The sequence below is a fragment of the Balaenoptera acutorostrata genome, chromosome 6 (genome assembly GCF_949987535.1).
Source record: "Balaenoptera acutorostrata chromosome 6, mBalAcu1.1, whole genome shotgun sequence".
Taxonomy (NCBI): domain Eukaryota; kingdom Metazoa; phylum Chordata; class Mammalia; order Artiodactyla; family Balaenopteridae; genus Balaenoptera; species Balaenoptera acutorostrata.
In genome coordinates, this window is record NC_080069.1 from 121,956,801 (window position 1) to 121,971,631 (window position 14,831).

Below are 14,831 nucleotides of genomic sequence, written 5' to 3' on the forward strand. Positions count from 1 at the left end.
TCAGCCACGTCAGCCCTGGAGACCTCTCCAGCGGGAGTCCAGGCTTCCAAGCCAAAGTCGGGCCAGACCTGGAGCCCCATCCTGGGTCTCTGACTCCGTTTCAGGAGGCCTCTGCACATGGGAGGAGGCGGGGTACTGAGGCCACTGGCTTCCTCTACCAGTGGGGTCGGACAGATGGACCGATGATGGGTTTGAAGTTAGGGCTTGTGTGGGGCTCTGCCATCCTAGGCAAGTCATTTCTCTACTTTGGGCCCATCTGCCCGTCTGTAAAAGCGATCACAAAACCCATGGCAGGGCTGTCCTGGGGAGTGAAGGTGCACATGCCAGGCAGGAACAACCCCCAGCTCTGACCTCCGTCTCCGAGGCTGGGGGTGGAGGTCAGCATTTGGCTTGGGGACAAATGCCCACACAGTGCTCGGCACCCAGGGCCAAGGGTCCGACTACCTGGCAGCTTTCTGAGGTCATTTCTCGGGAAAGGGTGAGATGGCTAGAGTGAAACAGGTACTGGAGGGGACCTCCAGGCACAGGCTTGGGTCCAAGGGCCTTACGCCCATTTAAGTCCTCCGAGCCGACTTGGAGCTCCTCAAGCCTTCGCTGTGACTTTGAGGAAGTCCTCTTCTTCCTCTGGGCCTCAGTTTCCCAAGATGCAAAAGTGAGAGAGCTGTTTAAGAGGGGTCTACCATCCCAACATGCTACAAGTTTGCAAAATATCAACTGCTCATGGGGTGTGTGCTTGGCCCAAGGTGTTGAACCAGAAGCAAGAAAAGCCAGCGGGGTCACAGCAGCCAAAAGGCAAGCAGCCCGTGTCCATCGAGAGATGGTGGCTAAACAAAGCGTGATCTGTCCATACCATGGATTATCTTTCAGCCTTAAAAAAGAAGGAAGTTCTGACACATGCTGCAACATGGATGAACCGTGCGGACTTTATGCTACGTGAAACAAGACAGACACAAAAGGACAAATCTCATTTCTATGAGGGACCTAGAATGGTCAAATTCATAGAAACGGAAGTAGAATGGTGGGTGCCAGGGGCTGGGGGCGAGGGGGGATGGGAGTTAGGGTTTAATGAGGACAGAGTTGCAGTTTTACAAGATGAAAAGAGCTATGGGGATCGATGGTGGTGATGGTTGCACAACAATGCAAATGGAATTGATACACTGAACTGTACACCTAAAAATAGTGAAAATGGCAAATGGTATGTCATGTATATTTTAGCACCATTAAAAAAAAAAAAAAAAAAAGCCGGCGGGTAGAGTGTAGTCTTAGTGTTTGTTGAACAAAGGCTTTGGAACCAGAGCCCAGCAGCAAACAGCTCGTGGTGCAGGTGAAGAGACGGGCAGCAATGTCCTCTACCACCGAGGCCAACCAGGCCAGGCACGCGCTGAATGGAGCAGGAAGGGACCTCGGGGCTGCGGGAGAGCTCAGGGAGAGGCCCCTTCCCTCCAGGGCTAAGCAAGTGAGCGCCCCCAATGCAGCTGCACCAGAATCCCAGTGTCCTTCTCCTCTTCCTCCCAGAGGGGATGTGCTGGCCTCAGGGTCTCCCAGAAAGCTGTTCCCTCTGCCTGAAAGGTGGTTCCCTCAATTCTCCGCCAGGTTCGTTCCTTCTTCATTCTAGTTTCAACCCACATGCACCTTCCGAGGAGGCCTGGCTTTGCCAGGGACAGACTCTCACAGCCCTCAGTGATCCTCCCCTCTGACATTGATCATAATTGTCATCTAATAACCATTTATGCCATTGTCTGAACACAACCCGTGAAGGTCTCCCCTGCTTCCCCTGCATCTAGCAAGTAAATAGTTTTCAATGGATGGATGGGCAAACAAAATAATGGGCCTGTCCCTCCCCACCCCAAGGGGCTAGTGCATGGTGAGGGCCCAGGGCTGGGGTGGGGGGCTGTGACTTGGGGTGCGGAAGCCCCGTTCAGTCCTACCTGAGCTGCATGGACTTCCCGGCCATTAGCGTACGGATGTGAGACCCTGTCGCAGGGAGAGGGCACCACTACCCATCGGGAGGACCAGCCCTCAGTGTGATCCGATCGTCTTGGAAGACCCATCCCAAATGGGACCCTGCATCCACACGGAGGACTTCCCGTGTAAACAGCTGCCGCTATGTATCCCTGTTTTACAGCCGTGGAAACCGAGGCGTAGGCTTGTCCATAGCTTGGCTGAATTTTAAGGGACCTCTGCCCAAAGGCTTTTTAATCCGAAGGTAAGCCCTGCCCCAAGGATCGGGGATTCAGTCCCGGCTCCGTGGCCCGCTCTCCTCCCCACACCCGCACACCCCCGGTCCTGGGTACCGAGGTGGCATCCCTGCGCTGGGCAGACCGCGAGGGGTCAGGAAGGACGGAGCCCGGAACGCTGGCGGTAGCATCCAGGACCGCAGCGCCCCTTCCCTCCCTCTTCCCCTCCCTCTTCTCCCCCTCCTCCTCCCCAATCACCCCTTCCCCCCTTTCTCGCCCACCTCTTCTCCCTCCCCATCTCCCTCCCCCTCTTCCAAGCCTCAGGTGGGGCCGTAGCCCTGGCTAGTCCTGAGGCCGGAAATGCTGAATTATTCGGGTCATTCATCCCTTTCCCGCGGGAACCCGGGCGGGGTCCTTGCGGAGTGGGGAGGGCACGGCGCCCCCTGGTGGCCGCGCCCGCAGGGGGCCGCGCAGGGCGGGAGCGCGCGGGACTCCCGGCGCGGCTCTGCTTTCGCTCCCTGAAGATCTCATTCGTCAGCCGCCCTCTGTCTGTGAAAGGCGCCGGGAAACGGGCCAAAGAGACCCCACCAACCACAAGCAAGCAGGCGGGGGTGGGGGCTTCGGGGTGGTGGGCACCACGTGTGCCGTGTACAGGGGCCTCTCCAAAGTGGGAGACGGACACCTGTTCTCAGAGGTCGCCCTGAGAAGAAGGGGAGGGCGGGGGCAAAAGCTCGGAGGCTCTGGGGGGCCCCTGGAGCCTCAGGGTTAGGAACTGGGGGTGGGGGAGGGGGCAAAATGGATGTGGTTTGGAGAGTCTGGGGGAGCAGGACCCCCAGAATCTCTGTTAAAGGCTTTGGGGTCCCCGCCTCCCTCAACCCCAGCAATGAGCAGCCAAGGCTCATTGAGCGAGAAGCGCCCCCTGGCTTCTGCGGGGCTGCAAGGCAGGCACCAAGCCCTGCGAAGGCAGGGAAACGGGGAGGTGGAGGTGCCCAAGGGGGGTCAGGGCTGGAGGATGGCCTGAGGCCCCACAGGCCCCGGTGACCCTCACACAACCTGGCCTCGTGGGGGGTGGGGAAGGAGAGATCATATAGGGTTGTGGCCCCAATGGGAGAACCTTTGGTGCCCTCTAACAAAATCACAGATGAACATGCCCTTTGAGCCAACAATATCTTACAGTTATCTGCCCATGTGTTAGTGACACACAACAGTGATTCATTGCTACCTTGTATTTGCAAAAGGTTGGAAACAACCTAAGTATCCCTCAAAGAGGGCTGGTTAAATAAATCATGGTCCAACCATACAGTGGAACACTGTGCATCTGTTCAAAGAAATGAGGAAGTACCACGTGAATTGATACGGACTAATTTCCATGACATATCGTCACGTGAAAAAGGCGGGTATGGAAGGGAGTGTAGAGTAAGCTATCACTTGTCATCAATTCATTTAGAGTTGACTTTTTTTTTTTCTTGGCCCCACTGTATGGCTTGCGGGATCTTAGTTTCCCGACCAGGGATCGAACCCATGTCCCCTGTAGTGGAAGCACAGAATCCTAACCACTGGACCGCCAGGGAATTCCCTAGAGTTGACTTTAAAACAAGAATTCATATTATAATCTCTAGGAAGCCAGCAAAAGCATGTGCAGCCATTTGTTAGAGGGAAAAGAGAATTAAAAAACTCCTTTGTGGGTTAGTTCACTTTTTAAAGGGGGATGAACAATATCTATACAATTTTGCTTATAACTATGTAGATTATCTCCAGAAAGAGAAATAAGAAACTGATAACACCTCCAGAGAAATGATGATTCCCGTGTCTGGGGAAAGGAGTGGGAGGGAGGTCTTTATACCAAAGGGCTTTGGTGTCTTTTAGATTTTGAACCACGTGTATCCCGTTACTCATCCTCCTGAAAGGAAAATATATAAATGGATGTGGGTCCCCCTTTAGGAGGCTGTCACGGTGGTAAAGTTGAGAGGCGACATGAGCTGGGGTGATGGAAGGGGTGGGAAGGGGTGGATTCCCGATGCTGTTAGGAGGTAGAGCAGACCATGAGGCTGTGGGAAGTGACGGGCCAGGGAGAGCGGGGAATCCAGGGTGATGCCCACATTTCTGGGGCTGCCATTCCTGGGAAAGGGAATCCTAGAGCAGTGGGCTTGGAGGGAGACAGATGAGTCCAGTTTGGGCTCATTTGTCTTTTTCCCCCTTTGACCGTCCAGGACGCCCTCTACCTTCCTTGTGGAGAAATTTCCTCCTGTAGGTGGTCTCGAGGCGAGGGCAGTTTCCAGGCCATACTTGCATGCCTGAGTAAGCCCTGGGCTCAAATGCCTCCTCGGTCACCCCCCAGAGCCCCTGGACCCATGTCTGTTTTCTCGGCCCCGACTGGTGAAGTGACTAACTGCAAAGGGAACTAGCAAATCCTTTGGGTAAAATATCCTGTGTCATGATTGAGGTGGTGACTACATTCATATATTTGTAAACTCATGGAACTGTACACTTCAACTGGATGTATTTTACTGCAGGTAAATTATACCTCAATGAAATTGATTTAATACATATACACATATGTATACATGACATGATAACAACACAAAAGACAAGAGGGGTCTGTCTCAATGTGTCTTTGTGTCATGGAAGTGATAAAAGTATTAATTTATGTTTGACTTTAATAGATCAAGGGTTCATATTATAATCTCTAGGGTAACCAGTAAAAGTATGTACAACTATTTATTAGTGGGGACATGGGTTCAAGCCCTGGTCCGGGAAGATCCCACATGCCACAGAGCAGCTAAGCCCATGTGCCACAACTACTGAGCCTGCGCTCTAGAGCCCACGAGCCGCAGCTACTGAGCCCACACGCCACAACTACTGAAGCCCGTGCACCTAGAGTCCATGCTCCACAACAAGAGAAGCCACCGCAATGAGAAGCCCGTGCACCACAACAAAGAGTAGCCCCCACTCACCACAGCTAGAGAAAGCCTGCATGCAGCAACAAGGACCCAACACAGCCAAAAATAAAATAAAATAAAATAATGATTAAAAAATAACCCTTTGATCAAAGAAAACAATCACAAAGTCTGTTGGAAAATATTTTCAGCTGAAGGGAGAGGGAAAGGGAGAAGGAGGGGGGGAGGAGAGAAGAGGAGGGGAGGGGAGCTGGAGGGGAGGGGGAGGGAAGAGAATGAAAGGCGACACCAATATAGGTGCTACAGACATTTAAAAGACCCTAAGAGAAGTTTCAATTTCAGTTAGGATGTAGAAAGTTGTGAAGGACAATTGCCTCCACCATAACAATGAAAAAATTGCGGACAGTTCCAAGATCTGGGGGACTTGATGCTTACACAATTTTAGGGTCGTTCTTTAGGTCAAAGAAAACAAAATTAAGAATAAAAAATAGGTATCCAAGAAAATAGCTATGTGGGACGAGAGAAGAAATCCTAACAAATGATAAATTCTATATGACAAATATTTAAAAAGAACCCCCAAAACAAAAACAAACCGAAAAAAAGTAAAAAAGAAAAAAGAAAAAGAAATTTAAAAAGAAGAAAAAAAGAAAGAAACATTTTAAAATCCAGAAAAATATGTATGTGAATTAACTGTTGGACCTCTCTTTACAGTACTGCTTCCCTACATTTTTTTGGCTCCACACTCTTTGCTCGCCTCCTCTTACAACAATGATGTTGTAATATTTTCTACAGAGAGAATGGAAATTCTTTAGCATGGTTGATCAAAATGTAGCTTTTGGGGGCTTCCCTGGTGGCGCAGTGGTTAAGAATCCGCCTGCCAATGCAGGGGACATGGGTTCGAGCCCTGGTCCGGGAAGATCCCACGTGCTGCGGAGTAACAAAGCCCGTTCACCACAACTACTGAGCCTGCGCTCTAGAGCCCGCAAGCCACAACTACTGAAGCCCACACGCCTAGAGCCCGTGCTCCGCAACAAGAGAAGCCACCATAATGAGAAGCCCGCGTACCGCAACGAAGAGTAGCCCCTGCTCACCGCAACTAGAGAAAGCCCTTGTGCAACAATGAAGACCCAATGCAGCCAAAAATAGATAAAGAAAATAAATAAATTTATTTTTTTTAAAGTGGCTTTTGTCGTCGCTAGTTAAGAACTTTTTTTTCAGCTTCATAACCTATGATTGAGGATCCTGAGGTAAGATTTGGTCAAATATGTTTAGGGAGCATGAAATATGCCACTTTGCCCCCAGACGTGCTGGCTATCTGACGTGCTGCTACAGAGCTGGCCCCCGCACAGAACTCTGATAAATCCTATTTTGTGTGAACTTCATCAAAAACAAAAATGTATGCTGCATTTATACTTTTATACTTTGCATTATCACATCTATTCCTGATGGGAGAGAACTTCCATTTTCACTGTCGATGAGAACCAAGTCTTCTGCTTACAATTTTTTTAAAAAATTGTGGTGAAAAACACATAAAATTTACCATCTTCACCATTTTTTAGTGCATAGTTTGATAGTCTTAAGTACATTCACGTTCTTGTGCAACCATCACCACCATCCATCTCCAGAACCTGTCCATCTTGCAAACTGAAACTCTACATCCATTAAACACTAACTCTCTATTCCTCCTTCCCCAGCCCCTGACAACCAATCTTCTACTTTCTTTCTCTATTGATTTGATTTCTCTAGGTCCCTCATATAAGTGGAATTATACAGTATTTGTCTTTTTGTGACTGGTTTATTTCACTTAGCATCATATCCTCAAGGTTCATCCATGTTGTAGCATATGTCAGAATTTTCTTCTTCTTTTTTTAAAATTTATTTATTTATTTACTTATTTACTTATTTTTGGCTGCGTTGGGTCTCTGTTGCTGCGCACAGGTTTCTCTAGTTGCAGCGAGCAGGGACTGCTCTTTGCCGCGGTGCGTGGGCTCATTGCAGTGGCTTCTCTTGTTGCGGAGCATGGGCTGTAGGCACGCAGGCTTCAGTAGTTGTGGCACGCAGCCTCAGTAGTTGTGGCTCATGGGCTCTAGAGCGCAGGCTTCAGTAGTTGTGGCGCACGGGCTCAGCTGCTCCACAGCATGTGGGATCTTCCTGGACCAGGGCTTGAACCTGTGCCCCCTGCATTGGCAGGTGGATTCTTAACCACTGCACCACCAGGGAAGTCCCAGAATTTTCTTCTTTTTTAAGGCTGAATCATATTCCATTGTATGAATGGACTGTATTTGTTTATCCACTCATCTGTTGAAGGACACTTGGGCTGCTTCTGCCATTTGGCTATTGTGAATAATGCTGCTATGAACATGGGTGTACAAATATGTCTTTGAGACCCTGCTTTTAATTATTTTGGATGTGTACCCAGGAGTGGAATTGCTGGTTCATATGGCCATCTTATTTTTAATTTTTGAGGAACTGCCATACTGCTTTCCACAGTGGCTGCACCATTTTATATTCCTCTGCTAACAGCTTTACACGTCTGCAGGATGGAGGAATTTTCCATAGACAGGCCTCTGGCTCTGGCTGTTATACTGCCTTTGGCCATGGACCTTCATATCACACCACCAGCAAACTGTCACAGAAGGTGGTAAGAGGGTATTTCTGGAAGCCATTCTTACATGGGTTGGCCAGCAATAACTTACCTATCACAGAAGTGACTACATTCTCAAACTAAAAACAGAACTATGACCCAACAATTCTACTCCTGGGTATATATCTGAAAAAAACAAGAACACTAATTCAAAAAGATACATGCACCCCAATGTACATAAAATCATTATTTACAATTGCCAAGATATGGAAGTAAACTAAGTGCCCATCAACAAACAAATGGATAAAGATCTGGAGTGTGTATATATATATATATATATATATATATATATATATAATGGAATAGTACTCAGCCATAAAAAAGAATGAAAATTTGCCATTTGCAACAACAGGGATGGATTTGGAGGGCATTATGCTAAGTGAAATAAGTCAGACAAATACTGTATGATATCACTTATATGTGGAACCAAAAAGCCCCATCAGACTAAAGAATATAACAAAAAAGAAGCAGACTCACAGATGTAGAGAACAAACTAGTGGTTACCAGTGGGGAGAGGGAAAGAGGGAGGGGCAACATAGGGGTACGGGATTAGGAAGTACAAACTACTCTATATAAAATAAACAAGCCACAAGGATATATTGTACAACATGGGGACTATAGCCAATATTTTATAATAACTATAAATGAAGTATAACCTTTAAAAATTGTGAATCACTATATTGTACACCTGTAACTTACATAATATTTTATATCAACTATACTTCAATAAACTATGTATAATAAAAAAACAGAAGAGGAGAGAGACACAAACAGACACAGAGAGAGGAGAATCCTTTGAAGATACAGATACACAGAGGGAAGATAGCCCCGGGCCCATGCAGGCAGAAACTGGAGTGATGTATCTACACACAACCAAGGAATGCCAAAGACTGCTGGCCGCTCCAGAAGCCGAAAGAAAGGCATGGAACAGGTTCTCCCCCAGAGGCTTCAGAGAAAGCACGGCCCTGCCAATATCTTGATCTCGGACTTCTAGCCCCCAAACCATAGGAGAATAAATTTCTATTGTTCTAAGACCCCACCCTCAAAAGTGACTACAGACCAGGCACATATATTCCACTCAGTCCAAATGGAATGTACTCCCAATGTGACTTCCCCTTAATCAAGCCTCCCAAATACCAGTGATCACTTCAATGCCTCCCAACGCAAGGGGAAGTGTGACAGGAGCGCAGGTTAGATGGAAAGAGACAGCAGTCTTAACCAACGGCAGTTGAAATATCTTACCTTTTCCCTTTTTATAAAGACATCTGCCCTTGTGAACACAACGCCAAGGGGCCTTGAAGGAAGGTACCTGCAACTGAGGGAGCCTGATGCTTAAATTTTATTAGCTGCGTTGAAATTTGCCTCTGCCTGGCACATTTTTGGAAATATTTAACTAGGCCACATAAACTCTATTTACGAACAGTCTTTGACGTTCAGCCTTGTAGATATTTAGTTTAATTCTGCTTTGGAACCAGTTGACTAGGAAGACGAATGTCCTCTGGAACAGTGTGTCCCACTTGGAAGTAAAAAGAAAACGGAAACCGCTATATAAATCCCATCCTCCACGTCCCCATCATCTGCATCGCAGCGGCGGGGCTGTGTGAGAGGATGCCTGGGCCTGGGCGGGCTTGTACCTGTGCAGCCGGGGACAGGGGTGGCCACGCTCCCCCGCGGTCGGACTTGAGAGGGAGCTGGCTGCTGACCCCAGCACGAACTTCTTAGGAGGCTCTGCTCCCGGCGCCCCTGGTCCGTTTCCCTTCCTCTGCGGCCACTTTGCCCTTTCTTCCAGGGTGTCATGGGCGTAGCGTGACCACCAGGTGGCGGTGTTTGCCTACGTGGACGCTCTGTCGCCACCTCGTGGCCGAAAGTGAACAGTACGCCTTCTGTCCCGTCCTAAGGGCGCAGTGAGAATCCAGGTCCGGCTGAGGAGTGTTAAACCCTCACTGTGTGCTCCATGGACTAACCCAGCGGCCCAGAAAGAAATATTCAGATCCTGGGGCCCAAAGGAAACATTTTCCAAAACCCTCCTTGCCCTCGGTTGATAGAGGATCAATAACCCCCCCATCCCAGGTACCATCCCCCCCACACACGAAGAGAATGGTCTCGCCGGCCAGGATTCAGTATTCAGACCCTGGACCGGAGTCAGATGTGGGAGGTGTGGGTTAGAGGGGTGTCAGGCTGCTTCCCCACCCCGCCCCATGGGATTCGGCCTTGCCAATCAGCCAGCAGCCCCTTTCCAACGCCCTGCGGTACCTCTGCGGATAGGACAGCTATGTGTCCTCAATCAGGGAGCGGGGACTGGGACGCTGGGACAGCCCAGGGGCGGGAACAGAGGATAGGAAGATGTCGAGGGTGCCGGCCACCGCACCCACCCCCAAACCAGGGTGCCCAGATACCCAGGGAGGATCTGAGCCTGCGCGGACTTGGTGGAGAACTCACCTTGTGACTCCCTGGGGTCTGGAGGAGTGGGGTGGGGCGTGCTGGGGAAACACGCTGCAGGACCCATTGCAGGAGAAGACAACATAAACTGGACTTGTTTCTCCCCTGCAGCCTCATTGCCTGGTATTGTATTAGGTATTGATTTGCTTCCTTTGCTTGCTGTCTGTCTCAGCTGATCAGACGTGGTCTCTGCCCATCTCACCGTCTCCCCCGCTGGTCATCGGTGCCTGGCACAGGGTCCCGCACACGGAGGTTGCCCAAAAAGCCTTTGTGAAACGCCTCTTGCTGCCATTCAACCACCTAGGTCGTGCATGGGGCATTCAACACTCTGTGCCACCTCAGAGAGAGCCTCCGGCCTGGGAATGGGGGTCTCTTTCTCTCTCTCTCTTTTTTTTTAAATTAATTTTTATTGGAGTATAGTTGATTTACAATGTTGTGTTACTTTCTGCTGTACAGCAAAGTGAATCAGTTATACATCTGCATATATCCACTCTTTTTTAGATTCTTTTCCCATACAGGTCATTACAGAGTACTGAGTAGAGTTCAGAATGCTATACAGTAGGTTCTTATTAGTTATCTATTTTATATATAGTAGTGTGTATATGTCAATCCCAATCTCCCAATTTATCTCTCCACCGCTTTCCCCCTTGGTAACCATAAGTTTGTTTTCTGCATCTGTGACTCTAATTTCTGTTTTGTAAATAAGTTCATTTGTGCCAGTTTTTTAGATTCCGCATATAAGTGATATCATATGATATTTGTCTTTCTCTGTCTGACTTACTTCACTTAGTATGATAATCTCTAGGTCCATCCATGTCACTGCAAATGGTGTTATTTCATTCTTTTTTATGGCTGAGTAGTATTCCATTGTATATTTGTACCACATCTTCTTTATCCATTCATCCGTCAATGGACATTGAGGTTGCATCCATGTCCTGGCTATTGTAAATAGTGCTGTGATCAACAGGGGGGTCTCTGATTTCATGAAAGGGGTGAGGGATGAGGGGGAGGCCTGCCATGAAGTGAATGACTTCCAGTAACTCGAGAGAGCAGTGATAAATGGAATATTTATAAATGGAATATTTCCTGCCATATCAATAAACAAAGGATGTCACAGTCACCAATGATTGCAGCCCTCCAACGTGAGCTGGTGAGCCCTGAGGAAACTCAGGGCTGAAAAGAATACCTGCCATCTAGCAGCCATCAGACTGCAGCCACTCCCTGCGGTGAGTGCTGAGGAAATTCAGGATGTGAAAATACAGGATACCGGCCCCAGATAGCTAAGGTGCACATCAATCAAGGAATGATTTCGGTGAGCCCAGACTCTTGCATCTTCCCATACATAGAAAAGCGTTAACTTCCTTAACTTGAGATGTCTGGTTTTCTTTAATTAACAATAATCCTTTGATAGTTCCCCACTACCTGCCCTTTGTTGTAAAACTCCAGTACATCCCGGCCCCTCCCCTGGCTTCCTCGGAGCAGTTTCTCAGAGCCGTCTGAAATGCTGTCTCCCGGGCTGCAGTACTCATTTTTCCCCAAATAAAACTTAACTCGCAACTCTCACGTTGTGCATATATATTTTTAAAGTCAACAGCAGAAAAACTGCCCCACTCATGACAGAAAGTGTCACGACTCAAAAATGAATCTTGAAAATGCTTTAAAACCCAATGACTCTGTCCTCTTGTACGAGTTTCCTGTGGCTGCCGTAATAAATGACCACAAACTAGATGGCTTAAAACCCAAGAAAAATGTATTCTCACAGCTCTGGAGGGTAGAAGTCCGAAATGCAGGTGTCAGCAGGGCCGGGCTCCCTCTGAAGGCTGGAGGGGAGGGTCCCTCCTGTCTTGTCCAGTGCGTCTGCTGGCTGCCAGCAACCCTTGACTAGTGACCACATGACTCCAATTTCTGCCTCTGTGATCACAAAGCCTCCTCTTCTCTGTGTGTCCAATCTCCTCTGCCTTTCTCTTCTAAGGACGTTTGTCATTGGGTTTAGGGCCCAGCTGGATAATCCAGGAAGATCCCATTATCTCAAAATCCTTAGCTTAATCACTCTGCACAGACCCTTTTTCCAAATAAGGTCACATTCGCAGATCTCAGGGATTAGGATGAGGGTGTGTCCTAGGGACCCCCATTCAGCACATTACACCTCCTTAGGCTGCCTTTTTTCTTAGCACATATAATACACAGCATGCCAGGTGTGAGAATTATGTACGTGTTTATTACCTGTCTCCCTTCTTGCGGACGGACGTACTGCCTGGTGCATGGTGGAGACTCAGAAAGTTTTTGTTGAATGATTGATGAATGGAACTAATGTTTGTCTTCGTATTTGACTATACTGAGTCCTGTTTTACACTCCCAAGATAGAAATAACCTGTTTCGCCTTGATGATGAGAGCTTTATATATCTAATACCTCCTACCCCCACATTCCTCCCCAGCACTAACGCATGCCATGGGAAAGAAAACACTGAAGCAGGCATAAAGTTTCAAACCGTGTGGGCCAGTCTCCAGACACCCCAATGAGGACCAGTGGGTGAAGCAGGCTGTCACGCCCCCAAGGGCAAGGCGGAAACTCCACTTGGGGTGGACAGACAATACTCGAAGCTTCGAGATGGCAAAGCTCCTGCAAGGCTTAGGCTGAGGGCAAGATTCAGCCTGAGACCCAAGAGGAGAGAGCCGGCTCCTCTGCCTGTCTCCATGGAGGGTCTCTGAGCCGGGGAAGGGCAGCTCAGCCACCACAGTGGGCAGTGGAAGGCGCACCCTTCAGTGTCTCGTGCCGGGGTCCCCACCTTTTCCTGAGCAGCAAACACTGGTCACCAACACCCAGGTCTCTTTTGGTGGTTGCATCTCTGCTGGGTGGGAGTGGTATGCACCAGCCGCCCCTGGCCCCCACCCCAATCCAGACCACAGGAGGTGGCGAGAGCTGCAGAGACCCCAAGCCCTTCTGTCCAAAGGGATGAAAACTCCCACTGCAGGAGGACGAGGGTGGAGAAGGATGCCCGGAAACCGGGCAGGGAAAGACCCCCTCAGTATGCAAATATTAAGTGTCACTGTTACCTGCTCCCAATGCTGTGATGTTTGGGGAAAGTTCCAGCTGCTTCTTTAACTGGGTTCCTGAACCTTCCTGGCCTCCCTTTCCTCCCAGCCTGGCCTCACTGCCCTACTCCTGTCTCTGACCTCACCACCTTGGATCCCAGGTAGGACAAAGTCTTTGCCCTCAGGAAGCTGCAGCTCTGGTGGAAGAGAAACAAAAAAGAAATAAAACAGCACGGCAGATTGTGTGACAGGATGAGTTTGGATGTCAGGGGCGCAGAGGGTGACACCAAACTCTCCAGGCAAGGTGATCTCTACGTGGAACCCTGAAGGATGCTGAGGGGTCAGCCAAGTGGTGGGATGGGGAATGGGTGGGGGAGTCACTGGAGACAAAGCCACAGTGAGATTTCATTCTAGAGAGATCACTCTTGCTTCTATAAAGAGAACAGATTAGAGCAGACAAAACTACAGGATCATTGGATTGGGGACTAGAGGTTGGTCAGGACCTCAGTGGACACCCTAAGGCTGTGGGTAGTTTAGAATCAGCTTTGCAGGTTCAGAAACTCAATTCCTTCAACACCCAGAGGTAAGGGTGTCATATTTAGCAAATAAAAATACACCTAGCTAAGTTGGAATTTCAGATAAATAACGAATAAATAATTACTATAAGTATGTCCCCAACATTATGTATGTATCCAATCTAATTTAACTGTGTATCCAATATTTCATGAGTCACTCTACTGACAATGAGAGCCCTCAGGACTGACTCATGTGTACCAAACTCACAGGGGGCTGATATAAACACACCAACTTATTAATTTACAATTGTGGGCAGGGGTAAAAATATACATCTGTTATTCAGATTCTCCTTTCTGGAAAATTAAACCAACCCAGAATACTGCTTGGTGAGCATGGAATGAGAGCAAAGGACATGAGAAGTGTAAAAGGACATTTCATCTCAAGGCATGGAAAAGCCTGGAGAATTATCCTGGCCTCACAGCACAGAATCTCCTTTGATGGTAGAATATGCCAGTTCCCACAGGAGAAGGCCGGTCAGGGACTGCGAAGCCCTCATGTCCTGCCTCCTCTGGCCCGTCCTCCACGTGCTCTCGGTTGATTCCTCACTGTGCTCTCAGAGGGGCCTTCTTTTCAAAGTCTCGGGGCTCCCAGCCGATGACATATATCTCACACTCAGATTACACACATTTCTTTTAAAAATGTATTTCGTGGTCTTTGCAGCCATTTATTTGGCCTTCTTAAATCCATCTAGAATAATGAGGTAATCTCGATTCAGAAATCACTTCGGAAACTTGGGGTACCCATATGCAAGGGGTCCCTTGCTCTTACTGATTTTTATCCCTTGACATCCTCAAATCCGATCAGTTTTTTCCTTTTTTTTTTTTTTAAAGTATTTATTTGGCCGCACCGGGTCTTAGTTGTAGCACACGGGATCTTAGCTGCCGAGTGCGCGATCCTTTTTTTTTTTTTTTTTAATTGCGGCATGCATGCAGGATCTAGTTCCCCAACCAGGGCTCGAACCCAGGCCCCCTGCATTGGGAGTGCGGAGTCTTAACCACTGGACCACCAGGGAAGTCCCCAGTCCCTTCTTTCCATCCTCACTGCCACTTCCCTGACCCCAGACA